The sequence below is a fragment of the Alosa pseudoharengus genome, unplaced genomic scaffold, assembly GCF_046254945.1.
Source record: "Alosa pseudoharengus isolate Yale_2024_CS ecotype anadromous, Long Island Sound unplaced genomic scaffold, YU_APseudo_1.1 YU_APseudo_1.1_scf_3, whole genome shotgun sequence".
Classification (NCBI taxonomy): Eukaryota; Metazoa; Chordata; class Actinopteri; order Clupeiformes; family Clupeidae; genus Alosa; species Alosa pseudoharengus.
This window is the reverse complement of record NW_027468718.1, coordinates 11731852-11747551: the sequence shown is the minus strand read 5'-3', so window position 1 is coordinate 11747551 and position 15700 is coordinate 11731852. Positions and strand designations below refer to the sequence as shown.

Here is a 15700-nt window from a genome sequence, read left to right as displayed (position 1 = left end):
CTCTTCGAGTTGAAGCTGCTCCTTCCTTCTCCTCAGTTGCTCTTCCTGTTCCTCAAGAGCGTGCGTTTCTTTGAGCATGCATTGACGGACACACAAGGCGGCCACTTCAGCCTCTGCTTTGAGCAGTGCAGATGAGGTTGTAGATATGTTTGATTTTAAACCACTACCAAGATTTGATATGCTGTCACATGGCAATATTTCATCCTGGATATCATATTGTGGATTGAGAACAGATTGAGGTTCCTTTTCTATTCCATTTTGAACCACTTTCTGCCTCTGGTGGAACTTTCTGGGGTAGCTCTACATCCTGGGTTGGTTCTAATGGCCTGCTTGGATGTTTATCTAGTTCTGAAAGCCATATTTCAACATCCTCTGTGAAATCCTGGTTGTATTTAGCGATACTGGAGAACCATGTATTTTGTTTGTCACGTTCATCAGAGGGAATTAAAGGAATCAAAGATTCATGTAATGAACTAGACTTTTTTAGACAATTCCATTAATTTGTTGAGCTGTAGTTTGACCTGTGAAGCATTTTTATCATCCTTCATAAGCTCTTTAAGCAAGGGTATTATACTCTTAATTTTGTCTACTTCCCTTTTACGTTCTTTCTGAATTGCTCCAATTTTGTTTGCAAGAGCCTTTTCTGTGAGAGTGCTTGGCCTTTTATTTTTATCATTTTCATTTTTGTCAACAATTGAACCAGCTGTTGATCCAGTCATTTTATAAGCTACTCGCGAGACAATGAGCTTCAATACAAATTTCAACAGAAAACAACAATGTCAATAGTCACAGCAATCTTTGAGCAGAGGGTTGTTTGATCAACACATGGAAGCAAAAAACACACACGTCAGATATTCAGTGTTCTTAAGGAAAGCGGCATACACGACACCAAGCAGCAGTAGTAGCCGCCAGGCCTATTCAAACAGACGTCTTCTCGTTGCAGTAACCGATTCAAACTGCGTTCCAAGCCGTAAGCAGTAGCCTAGTATAAAACACAGATTAGGCTACATACCACCGCCTTCCGTAGGCCTGCCGCGATTCTGTCAGACTGGCCGCTTTTGTAGATGAGAGGTAGTAGCCTAATCGTGAGTGGCCTCGTAGTTTCTCAGCGTTTGTAGAAGGCTCCGTTGCCGAGTTTTTTGCTGACAAATGTGGGCGACTCAAAGCTTTGGTCGCCGAGAGGCTGAGTAGGGGAGACTAACTTGCCCGACGCGCTGTCCAATAATTTCCAGTATAGCTTCCAAGAAAGTTAAGTTCCTTTATTGTAGTAAAATCGGCATCTTGAAAATATCCAACACAGTTCAATGTCTATCAATTCATAAACGTCAATAAATCCAGAAGTAAAATCCACAAGTTTCATGTAGTCCACAACAGCAATAATTCCATTCAACAGGTTAAAATATCAAATGCGGTCAGCAAAAAGTAAGGCTTCCTCCATCACCCCCTCTCTGTTCATTCACAAAACACTTAGCAAGTGAGCAGGTGATATTATGATTTTGCCGCTACTAACACCATGTGACCCAATTACCGTGAGTAACCACAGGTGCACAACACAGACGTCATCTGACCCCAACACTGCCTTTACAGTGCCTTCTGCTTATGATGATTCAGTCTTTTGAATTCGTTTGGCCTTGCCATGCAGTTCTAGGCTACAACGTGCCATTCCCTTCATGTGTTCTATCAAAATGTTGTATGCCCTCATGGACAGTAGCTAGGGTTACCACACGTTCTGGTTTTCCCAGGATTGTTCTCTTTTTTAATGTCTGTCCCGGAAAATTGATAATCTTTCCCGGGACACCAAATGTCCCGTTTTTTGGTGCAAATGCACTTCTATTTTTTTTAAGTATTCCCTAGTTTCACTTTCAATAAAACCTACGTTCCGCTCCTGCAATCCTACTATTTTTCTTAAGTTATCTCGATTGTATCCAGCTGTCGGAGGCAGGGATGCGCTTATTTGATTGGTTGTAGGCTAATGCAGAACTGCTAAACTAAAGTAGGCTATACCTTAACCATCAGCATCACCTGCAACTACCGGCCCCGCGCAGCATGTCCAAGAGAGTGAGTGCGTGCGGGTAGACAACAGATTGGAGAGGGTAGCCTAGTAAGAAATTACGGTTCGATTTGGTTTGATAAAATTGGGGGTGAGACGGAGGAGAATAGGCTATAGGCCTACAATCAAAGTCAGGGCCAGCAGTGAAGAAAAAGAGATACACAGTAGGCTATACAACGCCGATAGGGTGAACATTTCGGAGTGGGTAACAACTTAATATTATGCATAGTAGCCTATTGTTAATGTTTTATGGATTAGCCTTATTTAAAAGAGCAGGCGAAAGGGCATTATAAGAACCGTTTAGACTCAGCAACCTTAAAGTGACAATGAATGCACCATTTATAGTTAAACAGTATAACATTTGCGGCATTTGTAAATAAGTTATTATTTAAAACCAGTAATAGGCCCAGTAGGCCTATAACTATGAATTATAGGCATTTAACATTAATCAAAATCATAACTTTTTTTTTGGGGGGGGGGCAATGAATGTCCCGGATTTTCACAAATCAAATGTGGCAACCCTAACAGTAGCTCCGTGATGTCTGCATCTTTCCAGGTCAGAGATTTTCTGGACAGCACTATGCCACTCCATCATAACACTGGCATTTAAGTCAGATTTAACCACATGGACGCACGAAAGAAACGTCACCAACACGCCCTCTCACTAGGTGTGAATTTTGACCGCATGTTCTACGCCTCGTTCAGACATAGCACATTTACATAATGTCCGGAGGAAATACTAGGTCGGGAGTAGTATAAACACCGGGTGAATTCGGACTTCCATATGACCGGTTATGTCGTTCAGATATACGGCCACACCGTTTAACATCGGCAGAACCTCCGGTCTTACACGTATGTCTTAAAGCGCTTATTAAGATCTTCAGTAGATGTAGAACTACGACACACATTGACAGTGAAATGCCGCCTACGTTTGTAAGCAGTGCCGGTTCAGACCTCCATGGGGCCCTAAGCAAAATCCTGCTAAGGGGCCCTCCTACCTGAACTCTGAGCGCGAAAATGTCAGTCGCCCGCATTCAAACAAACGGAATATGCGATTATATTTCACAACTTTGCGAGGTACTGTGTCTGGGAAAGGCTGGCAAGCAAGCCGCTGACAGATCAGGGGATTCACTTCCCTGTTAGGTAGGCCTATGCTAGACCAGCAACAGGCACTGGAGAGACTCCTTTTTCTCCTCCATAGTAGCACACTAGTTGGGAAACTAGCACACTAACCACAAAGTTATCTGTGTGAAAATCCTGCTAAGGGGCCCTCCTACCTGAACTCTGAGCGCGAAAATGTAACCATTTTTTACAGTATCGTCTGACACCTCAGTGCTCCCAATACAATCATCCCACCCCATTTTGGATGTCTATGGAAGTTACCAAATATAGTGTTTTTCTATAAAGGACTAGGAGAAAGAAACATAATTGTGTGTGAATCACCTTCACACATCAATAAATGCCCAGTTTCAGTGTCTGGGCTGTTTGCTTTTAATGCTTGCTGTACATATTCCCTTGCAAAAAATAACTGCAGTTTTTTCAAGTACAGTCCAGTTATACCACAGTAGGCTACGGTGCAGTATAGTATTTTCATGTCCAAAATACTGCATTTCTGTAGTAAAGTACAGTAATATGCAGTACAATGCAGTTTTTTGTGTCTAAAATACTGCATTCCCTGCACAAGAACTGCAAATATTTACTCCAAAGATGCGGTTTTCATACTCAGAAATCTGCAGTTTGACACTTGAAGTAATGCGGGTTTTTTTTGTAAGGGTCTGGTTGTGCTACAGACTATAGTAGCCTACTGGCTGACTTCACCTGTGTGTCTGTAGGCTACTTGCCAAAGACATAGGCTATGAACTGGCTCCCCTGATTCTCTTATTATTTCAATATTTATTTCAAACGTAGACTATTTTAAACAATCATTTTAATACTTCATATAGGCCTGATTTACGATGTGCATCTATTGTCCATGCAGCACAGCGAATCAAAGTTAATACATTAGGCTAGGCCTACTTTCCATTTTGCATACGTTCAGTTGTAGGCTAAAAGCTTGACTGAAACATTGTAAAACAATTAGTTCTTTTAAAAATGTATGGGAAGAGTGAAATCAACTATTAGTTTCGACGGGTCCTCGCATGTTTCTGCTGAAAAACTGCTAGTTTCATCCCGAGCTGCACGTTATGAACGCATTTAAAGATGCGGTCTTTTTTTTTTTTTTTTAAATGTCAGTCGCCCGCATTCAAACAAACGGAATATGCGATTATATTTCACAACTTTGTCTGTGTCTGGGAAAGGCTGGCAAGCAAGCCGCAGACAGATCAGGGGATTCACTTCCCTGTTAGGTAGGCCTATGCTAGACCAGCAACAGGCACTGGAGAGACGCATGTTGACATCAAACCATGGAACGAAGCAAGTTTACCCGACTGCTGTTCCCGCTGTCATTCTCGTGCCGTTTCTTCCGTTTTTCATGCCCTGAATGGTAATTTGGTTTCATGTTCATTTTCTTAATGTATGAGGCAGTGGCCGGCAGGCGTAATCCTGTACGCACTGTGCGTACAATTTTTTCACGGCTTTATTTATGAAATCATTCAATATTAGCCTACAACAATAAAAAAAACTTGTGTGACAACTAGCCTATATTTGACTCATGTGCAATCTGAATATTGGCATTATTCCGAATAAAACAGGAATATGGGGTACATGGAAACCATAGACTATAAACTATGAAAACGTAGTTGTCATGCCTTGGCCTGTATGGCGTGGCTTTGCATGGGTCAATTCTGTCGCTTAAAAACACAACGTTCCATTCAATTATAGGATAATAGCCTAAATCATTCAGTCATGAAAAGAAAACAACAGCAGCAGCTTAATATTTCCAGGCGTTTAACCGTAACCAGGGCCTGAAGTTAACTTTTTTGGCCACCAGCCACTGTGGCAGGTGAATTTTGAAATCCACCTGCCACAGTGGTTTTTTACCAGCCAAAATTATTTTGTGCCCAAAATAAAGGTGAACGACTCAGAAAATGCATAAGAATGGTTCTTGAACTTGTACAGAATACACATTACAGTACTCAAGTAAAAGTAAAAAAGTACTTTGTTAATAAATTACTCAAGTAGGTCTAACAAGTTACTTTTTTGTAGGCCTACATTTTTATATTTTTGATGGACCTTTAAAGGGATACAAAAGTATCCTTTATGCCTATTTGCTTTTCTCCTCCTCTGTAGGCTAATCATATAGTCAAACATATTTTAAAAGCCCAATTCAAATACATTTTATTTAATATACTTTGTCATAGCCAGAATAAGCATTACGTGGCTATGGATTGAAAAGCAGTCTTCCAATACATTGCAGCTGATTCTTCTGCTTTGCATTGCTAGAAGTCTGGTTATAACTCCACCATACAGACAATGTAACCTAAAAACAATGGCTATATTATGGGTAGACCTATATTTAGGCTATAATAGCCTAGGCATATCCACTCGGGCAGAGCGACAGAGCAGGCTATCTGTTTTCTCAGCCGACCGGATCATGTCATGTCCTGCAACATAAATGAATGCTAGGCTTTTTCTAACTTGTATGCTCGATTTCCAGTGCATTTGATTTGCTTGTAAATTAAGTTGTAGGCCTACTTTCCTTGTCCAATGTGATTGTTAACGATGCTGGCCAGAAATTAATATACGTGAAAGTTTCCGTGTCATGTCATAGCCTACCTCTAGTCTCGTTGCTACTCTGGCAGCCTCGCCAGAAGATGCAGCAACTGTACGTCATTGTGTTAACTGAGCTGTTAGCTAGGCCAGGCATTACTTTTATAATCGTGGGCTAACGCATTCTGAAGCCCTGTTTCTTTTCTCCTGGGAGAGGTGCGCTTTTCCCTCTTCGAGATACTTTCTCCAATAATAAACTTGTACTCGTAATGTAAGGCAATTGAAATGTAGCGGAGTAAAAGAGTAGATTATTGGCTCAAAAATGTACTTGAGTAAGAGTAGAAGTAGGCTACCGTTTTGAAAAAGGAAAGATGTTTGCCGTTCCTCGAAAAAAAAATGTAACGCGTTAGGCTACTACCCACCCCTGCAAATGGGTTTGATCTCGCTTTCTCCGAGCCTACAAACGGCAATCTGGACAGTGCATCTCCTTGCTCAGTGTTGTGTTGTCTTATTGGCTACCCGCCAACGTGGCAGGTACATTGACAGTTTCACCCGCCAATCCCAAAAGTTACCCGCATTTGGCGTGTGGGCGGGTGCCAATTTCATGCCCTGACCGTAACGTTAAAAGACGCACGGTTCTCAGCAGTGATGCTGCACTGACAGCAGCGAGAGATTGTCCTCTACGGTCACGGTCTTCACATGTTTAAAATGTTGAATTGTTTGTTTTCCTCCGTAGGCTTATTTAAAAAAATAAAGCACTGTTTGGAACAGGGATTCAGTTAATGCGTAGAGCAGAGGTTCTCAACCTTTTTGGGGCTATGGTACGCTCCCGCGTCTGCGTCCCGCGCACGCGGCACTGGTGAGCGCGTGACGAGAATTGCGTCATTTTTACAGCATGCGTCGCGTCTTTGAGTCGACCGAATTTTAAGACCGCGCGTCAAAGTGACGCGTAGACTGCGCATGTGTGAAACGGAACTGCTGTAAACACTCCCCTCCAGTAGGTGGACCACATAGAAGAACAACACTTAAACCTACAAACCAAAGATTCTAGAGCGCTACGCGCAAGATGGATTACTGGCTGGAAAATACGTTGGATATGTTGAAGTACGTTCTATGACTCTATGGGCGCCATTTTAATAAGCTCAGGTGTCGTCACAGACGCTGGCTACCGTGGGAATCCTATGGCGCTGATCCAAAAATGTTATCAATATTTGTTATTTAAAGCTGTATGTTGAAATTACGAGAAACCCAATAGACCACACCATGTCTAGACCAGTTAAATATATTTTTTAAAGACAATGTCGAATTATTTCCGAGGGTAAATTAGGCCAGGTCACTGACTGTCCATCATCCACCAAAACTAAACTTAGGCTATACTTGTTCAATAGGCCTATGTTTGGGATATAGCGTCGTTAATGTAATGTCGTTACTTTATTGGGAAACGAAGTAGGCCTAGTCTAAAGGTAAATTTAAATTTCATTAATTCGTTACAGTTACTGAATAACTGTAACGTCCATTCCTGCATTAGGCCTACTCACAATATCTGTATAGCCTATTAACTTATTGTCTCCATGATTGCTTATTTAAAATATGGATTAGCCTTGATAGCCTAGGCTACTATTTCATAGGCCTGTCAAACTCGATTCCTTTTAAGGATCCGGGTTATTCTGAGTCACTCACTAAACTGATCCGGGTTGAACGAGTCACTTGAGTCACTTGAGTCAGTATTGCTAAATCGCAAAGAAATTCAGTCCTACGTTCAAGCAGTGCAGTGGGGTGCTTCATTTCGTTAAGTGCCTTCTCATGTTGGATGTGGATCCTCCATGATTTGAAACCAGGTTTTTGCAGTACTTAGCCATTTAGCCTAAGAGTTTTGCTCTCCTGGTCAAAGTGCATCCACACATTGTTCATCTTTTTGGTGCTCATGTTCAGAAACTTTGATCTTATTGACAGAGAGGGTAGCCTATATTATAATAATTAATTATTTGTTGTTGTTTTCTTAACAATAGAAAATTTGCCTAGGTCTAATGCTACTCTGCTACAATGTTTATTACCACTACTATACTAATAGTAGGCTACTAGGAATCTATTCTAATAGGTATTACTAGGCAACTAATATTATTAGCCTATTAATCATAGCTATATATATATAGAGCCAATCATGTTCTATATCATGTTAGGTAGTGTCGTGGAAATTATCCACTTCCCGAAACCTCCAATCCAACTAGCACTCTGATGTCAAAGACCCGAAGGAGAACACCAAGACGAGAAATGCTGAAGACTGTTGATCCTTTATTCACCGTATTGCAGTGAGAATACAATCCAAACAGCGTCAGGACTGAACCGTCAGGCAATAGAGTGATGAGTTGCAGCTGCTACCCCGATGAGATCTGATCTGAATGTGCCTGAGCTCTCTCTTTTATGCTCTCAGGGGCCTGAGAGGCGTTCCTATCACCAGGAACGTCACCAGGCCCCTTTTAGCCAATCAGAACGTTTTGGGACCTGAGATATTGGTGGAAACTCCTTCTCATACAAACATTAAAAAATGTGTGTTGCTAGGCAGAATACATGTGATCAAGTTCTATGTGTAATCTGTTGCCAGGCAGGGTATGTTTTGATTTGGTTCTATGTGTCACTTCAACTTTGGTTTCACTTCCCCTCTCTGGAAGGTCCCTGCATCTCCTCTTCTGCTAGCCCCTTCTATTTATGCCCTTCTGGTAAGCACCTTTCTCTCCCAGGCCCTGTTTTTACTTTCACTCTTAGCCTTTGACAGTTCAGTCTCATGACTTCCAGTAAATGTTGCATAACAGTTGCACAAACAACACCTTTATAGTAAATGGAATGTTTCTAATAAACCAGCACACACACACATAAGTACTATTATTATGTCTAGATAAAATCACCACAGTAGCCTAATATAATATAATATAATATAATATAATATAATATAATATAAAATAGCCTAATATAATAGCATCAAAACCTCCACCCACTCACGGGAAAGTAAGCAGTTTGAGCCAGACTGTTTATTTATTGTCTTAACCTAGCCTTTGCAATTGACTTTCAATGTAGACATAGAAACAGGAACGTAGAAATGCCCTGCAGTGAATAAATTATTATTATTGTTATTATTATTATTATTACTACACCACTACTACTACTACTACTACTATTCTCATTAGGCCTATTATTATTATCACCTTGACACGAGTAGAAACTAGGCTACTTGCTCGTCTACAGATCCACTCATGTTATTTCAGAAGTGAAAGCATAGCTTTTGTTGTGGATTTTCTTTTAACCTTGACGAGGAGTTACTCTCCTCTAAAGATCCACTCATGACAACGTAGCCGGCTGATTCGGCTGACTCGCACTCATAACAACAACGTAACCGGCCCGCTTGGCTGATCCGACTAGCCTACTCTCCATACAGAGCTTGCAATGTTTCGGACTGTCTTCGCGACCTAATTGCATTTTAAAGTAGGCTATGCGTGCAGAATATATGTTATTTCAGAAGTGAAAGCATGGCTTTTGTTGTGGATTTTCTTTTAACCTTGACGAGGAGTTACTCGCTCCTCTAAAGATCCACTCATGACAACGTAGCCGGCTGATTCGGCTGACTCGCACTCATAACAACATAACCGGCCCGCTTGGCTGATCCGACTAGCCTACTCTCCATACAGAGCTTGCAATGTTTCGGACTGTCTTCGTGACCTAATTGCATTTTAAAGTAGGCTATGCGTGCAGAACATGTTATTTCAGAAGTGAAATCATGGCTTTTGTTGTGGATTTGTTTTTCACCTTGACGAGGAGTTACTCTAAAGATCCACTCATGACAACGTAGCCGGCTGATTCGGCTGACTCGCACTCATAACAACCTAACCGGCCCGGCTGACTCGACTGACCCGGGTAGATAGGCTACTCAAGCAGCTCCATGAGCGTGCAGTTCGGACTGTCTGCACGACCTAATTGCATTTTAATATGCTACATCTATACACCAAATCTAATTATGTCTAGGCTACATGCAGAACATTGAATGTTATTTCAGAAGTGAAAGAAATGGCTTTTGTTGTGGAATTGCTTTTTACCTCGAGGAGGAGCTACTCTCACAGATCCACTCATGACAACGTAGCCGGCTGATTCGACTGACTCGTACTCAACGTAGCCTAACCGGCCGGCTGATCCGACTAACCCGGATTGCTACTCAGCCGCTCCATTCTGAGTCCCATGGTCTGTGAGTCTGCAATGTTTCCGGCTCTGCGGGAAGTTAACCAGTTATCTCGGACTGCCTGCTCACCCAGTCGCTTGAGTTGATTTGTGGAGTTGTGGTTGCCTACGAAATTGTTAAATTTTTGGCAGTTACGATGGCTAGGGCTAGGAGGCTAGCTAATGTTGCAAGAGGTTTGTGTGTGGCGCTGTTTATCGTTTTAGATTGAATTGTAGTAGGACTCAACTGATCCGAGTTAATGATACTAGAGACTCGCGACTCATGGGTTAATTTAAAGATACGGGTGAAAGATCCGAGTGAATCACAACTCAAACAGGCTTACTATTTCATAGAGATGTGCGCTGTGTAGGCTACAGCACACATTCTCTCTCCGCGCCTCTCTCCCTCAAACGGGTTCAACCTGCATCTCCCCTAAGCAAATCAAAACGGTGGCTTGTGCAATAACTGTTCATGCAGACTTCAACTGGCGCGGTAGCCTACACAACTTTGCAAAGTCAACTTGATTGTATCTATTTTGAACACAGTTAGTATTATAGCCTATTTATCACCAGATAGCAAACATTTTGGCTGTAGTCTGGCATACGTTTGGTATTTTTGGGTTTGTTTTGGCATAGAAACAGCAAAGTAAATGCTTTTGGCTGAACTGTGGCAAAATTGTGGTTTACCATAATAGATAAAAAGGCGCCAGCGGTAGATAACTAGTTATGGCAAATGTCTGGTTAACCAGATGAATGGGCAAAGAGCGGGACGGTTCACTGACGTATGCAGGTGTATTTTGGCGTCTTTGTGGTTTGCCAGAAGACTGATCAAAAGACCGGGAATTTTCTCTAGAAGAGACGCCTAGTACCTCACTTTCTCCAGCACAGACGGTAAGAACATTTTCCTGTCTTCAAACATGTCTAACTTGTATACAAATATAGCCGTGTTTCTACATAGCTCTATAACAGATATGCCTGTAGCTTCGTTTTGGTGAACAGCTTTGTAACTGCCCGCTATGGAAACAATACCGTTAACGTTGTTTATCTACATGTCTTCTTATTACAGTAGGTGTAACCAGAGAATGTCTAAGACAGGCTCTGGTGTAACGTTAACGTAGCCTACTGGCTAAGTAGCTAGTTAACGTTAGTTTGTTAATCTAAAGGCTCTGCAGGTGGCAAACTTGTGAAACACAGGCAAACTTAAATCACTGAACACATCCAATATTGCACATCCAATTATTTTCCTTTTTTCTGTTCTGTTTTCAGTGCATAAGACATGCAGTGGAGCTGCAGCAAGCAGTATAAATGGGTAAGTTTTTATCATGGTAATAAAGCCTCATTTTGCCCTAATATAGATAGCTAAGTATAGCTAGTTAACATGTTAACCTTAATGCTCTGCAGGTGAAACACAGACAGACTTAATTCAATAAACACATCCACTTATTTCCCTTTTTCTCTTCTGTTTTCAGTGCATAAGGCATTCAGTGGAGCTGCACCTTAAGGCAATAGTAATGGGTAAGTTTCAATCACTGTATGCCTAATACAGCCTCATTTTTACCCTACACTCAATGACCGCATCTGAATTGAACTTCACTAAACAATTTCCAAGGCTATTTAAAGAGTACATTTAGTCATTGTGTTTCTTTTGTCTTTGTGTGTAGGTTGTCAATTTCAGATGTTGTGAGAAGAAATCTGCAGCAAGCAGTATAAATGGGTAAGTTTTTATCATGGCAATAAAGCCTCATTTTGCCCTAATATAGATAGCTAAGTATAGCTAGTTAACATGTTAACCTTAATGCTCTGCAGGTGAAACACAGACAGACTTAATTCAATAAACACATCCACTTATTTCCCTTTTTCTCTTCTGTTTTCAGTGCATAAGGCATTCAGTGGAGCTGCACCTTAAGGCAATAGTAATGGGTAAGTTTCAATCACTGTATGCCTAATACAGCCTCATTTTTACCCTACACTCAATGACCGCATCTGAATTAAACTTCACTAAACAATTTCCAAGGCTTTTTAAAGAGTAGATTTAGTAATTGTGTTTCTTTTGTCTTTGTGTGTGTATGTTGTCAATTTCAGATGCTGTGAGAAGAAATCCTGTTTGCTCTGCACAGTCAACCCGTTTACAGTAATAAGTATGCTGATATGACTTAATAAATACAAATTACAATGAAATGCATTTAATCTTGTGTTTTTTTGTTGTAAAAATCTCTATTGACATATAGGCTAATTTAACAATATGAGCCTAGGATACTAGGACATAGCAATTCATTAGAAACTAATGTAGACATATTGCAAAATGCAAAATTAAATAAATGTAATGATTTCCAAGTGGAGTTTCAATGTAGAAACAATCATTTGGCATAATTATGGCATCACTTTGGGTCAGTTTTGGCTACTTTTTGGCTGGATTTGGGGGATTTTGGACTCTCTTTGGGTGGGTTATGGCCATATTTTGGAATGCCACAATTGGTTTTGGGTGAGTTTTGGCCTCCTTTTGTTTTGATTCTGGCTTGCCTAATTTGGGCCATATATGGGCCGTACATCCATCCAAAACTCTGCCAAAATGGCAAGCCAGTTTTGGGCCAAATTTGGCCCATAATGAATTTGCTATCTGGGAACGTTGTCTGTCGTGTTGTCAATCGCAAACGCAAATTTATTCAAACGGCTAAGGAATTAACTGTAGCTTAATTTGTGGAGGTCGAAGAGAAAGCATCTGTTTGACATATAGGCCTACGCGTAGCCACGGACGGGCCTAGACCCGTCTACTTGTCAGTCTTGCCCGTCCGATTAGAGGGCTTTCCTTCGTTTACGCTCACCATCTAATTAAAAAGACGCGCATGCAAGACAGACAACACTGCGCTGAAGCTCAAGAATCAGTCAAATCGCGAACAGCCACAGCTCCGCTTAATTGTCAGGTGTGATGAAATGCGTTCATATTCCACTTCTTATGTCATACACGTTGCATGCCTATGGAAAGGTTTTATGGTCAGTGTTGCTTCAATTTGTGTTTTAATGTATGCGACGCACCGATGCTGGGTTCATCAGTTTTGCGCAAGTTTAAAACGTTTAGCCGACTGCCTAATTTGTCATTTTCGTTCTATAAGTTCCATTTTTCATGTCATGAATGTAACATCTATGATAAGGCTTTGCAGTTGTACAATATGGTCAACCTATTGACCTTTCGCCTCAGAACGCGTACTGTCCAATCCTACGTTAGCAACGGTCGCCATCCAAGGAAGGTCTGTCAAACATTTTTTCGGTCATGCCTAAACGCTGCGCATACGGTACCTGCCACTCGGATACGAGATATCCAGAAAGATTGGAGGGTGGTGTCTGTTTTTTCCCCTTCCCCAAACCCAAAACCCAACATGAGAGATGCCTTAAGTGGATTAAACTATGTGGGAGACCGCATAGTCAGCTCAACCCAACGAAAATAAATAAAAATACCTACGTCTGCTCCAAGGTAAGTTGTTGATAGTACGAGCTAACTTGTCATCTCACTGTTTAGTTCATATAGTTCGACTAGATTTTATTATACATCGTTAAAAAGGTAATGTAGTTAGTATGTAATAACATTATATGCTAGCGTATGAAACCAGTGTTATGCTAGTGGGTGCCCAATGAACTAACGTAGCAGCTGTAACTGTAGCTAACTGCAGCAGACCAACAGTTAGCTATCTATCTATTCTGGTCTTGTCAAAACAATTAATTGATTGCACCATTTAACTTTTGCAAAGACAGCCTAGGATGTATCATTATAAATATGGCGAAACCATATATTTCTTGTTTTTAAAGAGCGGACATCTCTGTAACTCTTAGAAACAAGGACCAACGTGTTGTGTTATCATTGCAGCATTTCGTAAATGGGAGACCAACTCCGGATTATCCAAATCCCGTCGGCATAGCAACACCAGGCCAAACCAGAGACCTTGGAGGCTGCAGAAAGCCCCCAGCTAAACGGTAAGTATGTTAAAAAATACATAGAAATATGGCATTAAGAACATGTTATTTTGTTGTTATTTTTGCACAGATGGAAAAGTGATGGTCAGTCCTCCATCTCCCTCACTACTGATGAAGAAGAAGAGAACAATGCTAGTGACAAAGGTAAGTGATATTTATTGTTTGTGATATTTATTCCCCTCTAGTTGAGGTAGTAATTGAAAAAGAAAGAGTCAAGCTTGTTCTTCATTTGCTCCCATTTGGCCTCATCAAAGCATATCCGCTCCAGGTGGTAGTTTTGTACACACAGTACAAAGAAGTCACACCACTTCAAACCACTAATGCCAAGCTGGCCCATCACCTGGTAATAGTAGCAGTGGGACTCTTTTAGTTTGTACCTTCCATCTTCCAGCTTCGCAAGATAAGTTAAGGTTTTAAAGCTGTCTTTAGTAGGGCATTTTATCTCAAGAAGTCCATATTCTGGGCAGTTGCTCTGTCCTCCCTCTATTACTTTATAGTCTGGTGAAGCACCAAGGTGTGGGGCATGGGGATTTACAACAAACCCACAGGGTAACACAATATTGTTACTTAGTTTTGTGTATTCTGTTGCTGCTACACTCTCTAATTCCAAGCCCCTTCTCATAGCCTTGGTCTGCACTGCTGATTTGTGCTTAAGGCTTGTTGCAAGTTTTTCATAATCTGCTCTCCTAGAGCAGATTCTTTTAAAATCACTTGCTGTAAGACGCTGTGATCTAGCATCAAACCACAGAGTTGTTCTACTTTGAGGTTTGGTGTTGTATTCTAATAATTTACAAGCTGATAATGGCATTGTTAATTTGTTGTAGCGTTGCATGGCAATTTGACTCATTACTGTGGTGAAATGAGAGGGTTGGGGTGGTAAAGGGAAATCAGGAAATTCAGGTTGTTGGGCCGAAGATTCTCCAGCAGTAGGTATTTCTGTGTTAATAACAAGGGGAAGCTGTGAAAAAGAAAAGAAAAGTGGTAAATATAATGAAATGGAAGGAGTTGATGTATGTATTTGTCTTTCCAGAGAATCTTCAGAGTCCAGAGTCTGAACACCAGGATACCCTGGAACAACAAGAACAACTGGAGAGAGTGAAGAAGTTAGAGGAAGAGAATGAAAAGTTAAGGGAGAAATTGGTTTTAAAAGAAAAAGAGATTGTAAGGTTGACAGTACACGTACACACACTCCGAAACAAGATGGTAACACCTGAACTGCTACAAGACAATCATAGCCCTAAAATGTTCCAATACAGCACTGGTTTTACATACGACCGCTTTAATCAGTTGTGCGCCCTATTTGGCATTCCAAAAGATCCTCTGTGCAGTCTACCGAAAAGTCCCATAGCATACATCAGAAAAGACAGAAGCACTGATGAGATGCCCATACGCAGCCAGCTGCTTTTTGTTTTAATGAAACTACGCAATAATGCAGATCTGCAAAACCTTTCCTTGTCCTTCAACCTTAGTGTACAAAGTGCTAGCAATATTTTCAATTCGTGGATCCATTACATGTACAACATACTAGGTGAATTGCCCATTTGGCCCCATAGAAACATTATTGCACAGAACATGCCCACTAATTATAAGGAAGACTATCCAACAACATTTGCTCTATTAGACTGCACTGAATTAAAAATTGAACGCCCGACTTCTCTTGTTTTACAAAGCCAAAGTTATTCAAATTACAAAAGCACAAACACTTTAAAATCACTTATAGCGTGTGACCCCCGTGGCGCTGTGATGTTTACATCAACACTTTACACAGGCTCCGTGTCGGACAAGGAAATAGTTAAACAGTGTGGAATCATTCCACAGCTGGAAACATTAATT

General features: G+C 41.0%; 1 long non-coding RNA gene across 1 annotated transcript; it reads left to right on the top strand.

The window, feature by feature from the left end:
* Positions 1–9843: 9843 nt before the first annotated feature.
* Positions 9844–12518, top strand: LOC143100207 (uncharacterized). Its single transcript, XR_012981871.1, has 6 exons — positions 9844–10792; positions 11168–11210; positions 11371–11416; positions 11563–11615; positions 11776–11821; positions 11984–12518. It is a non-coding gene; the product is annotated as an uncharacterized LOC143100207 (long non-coding RNA).
* Positions 12519–15700: the final 3182 nt, after the last annotated feature.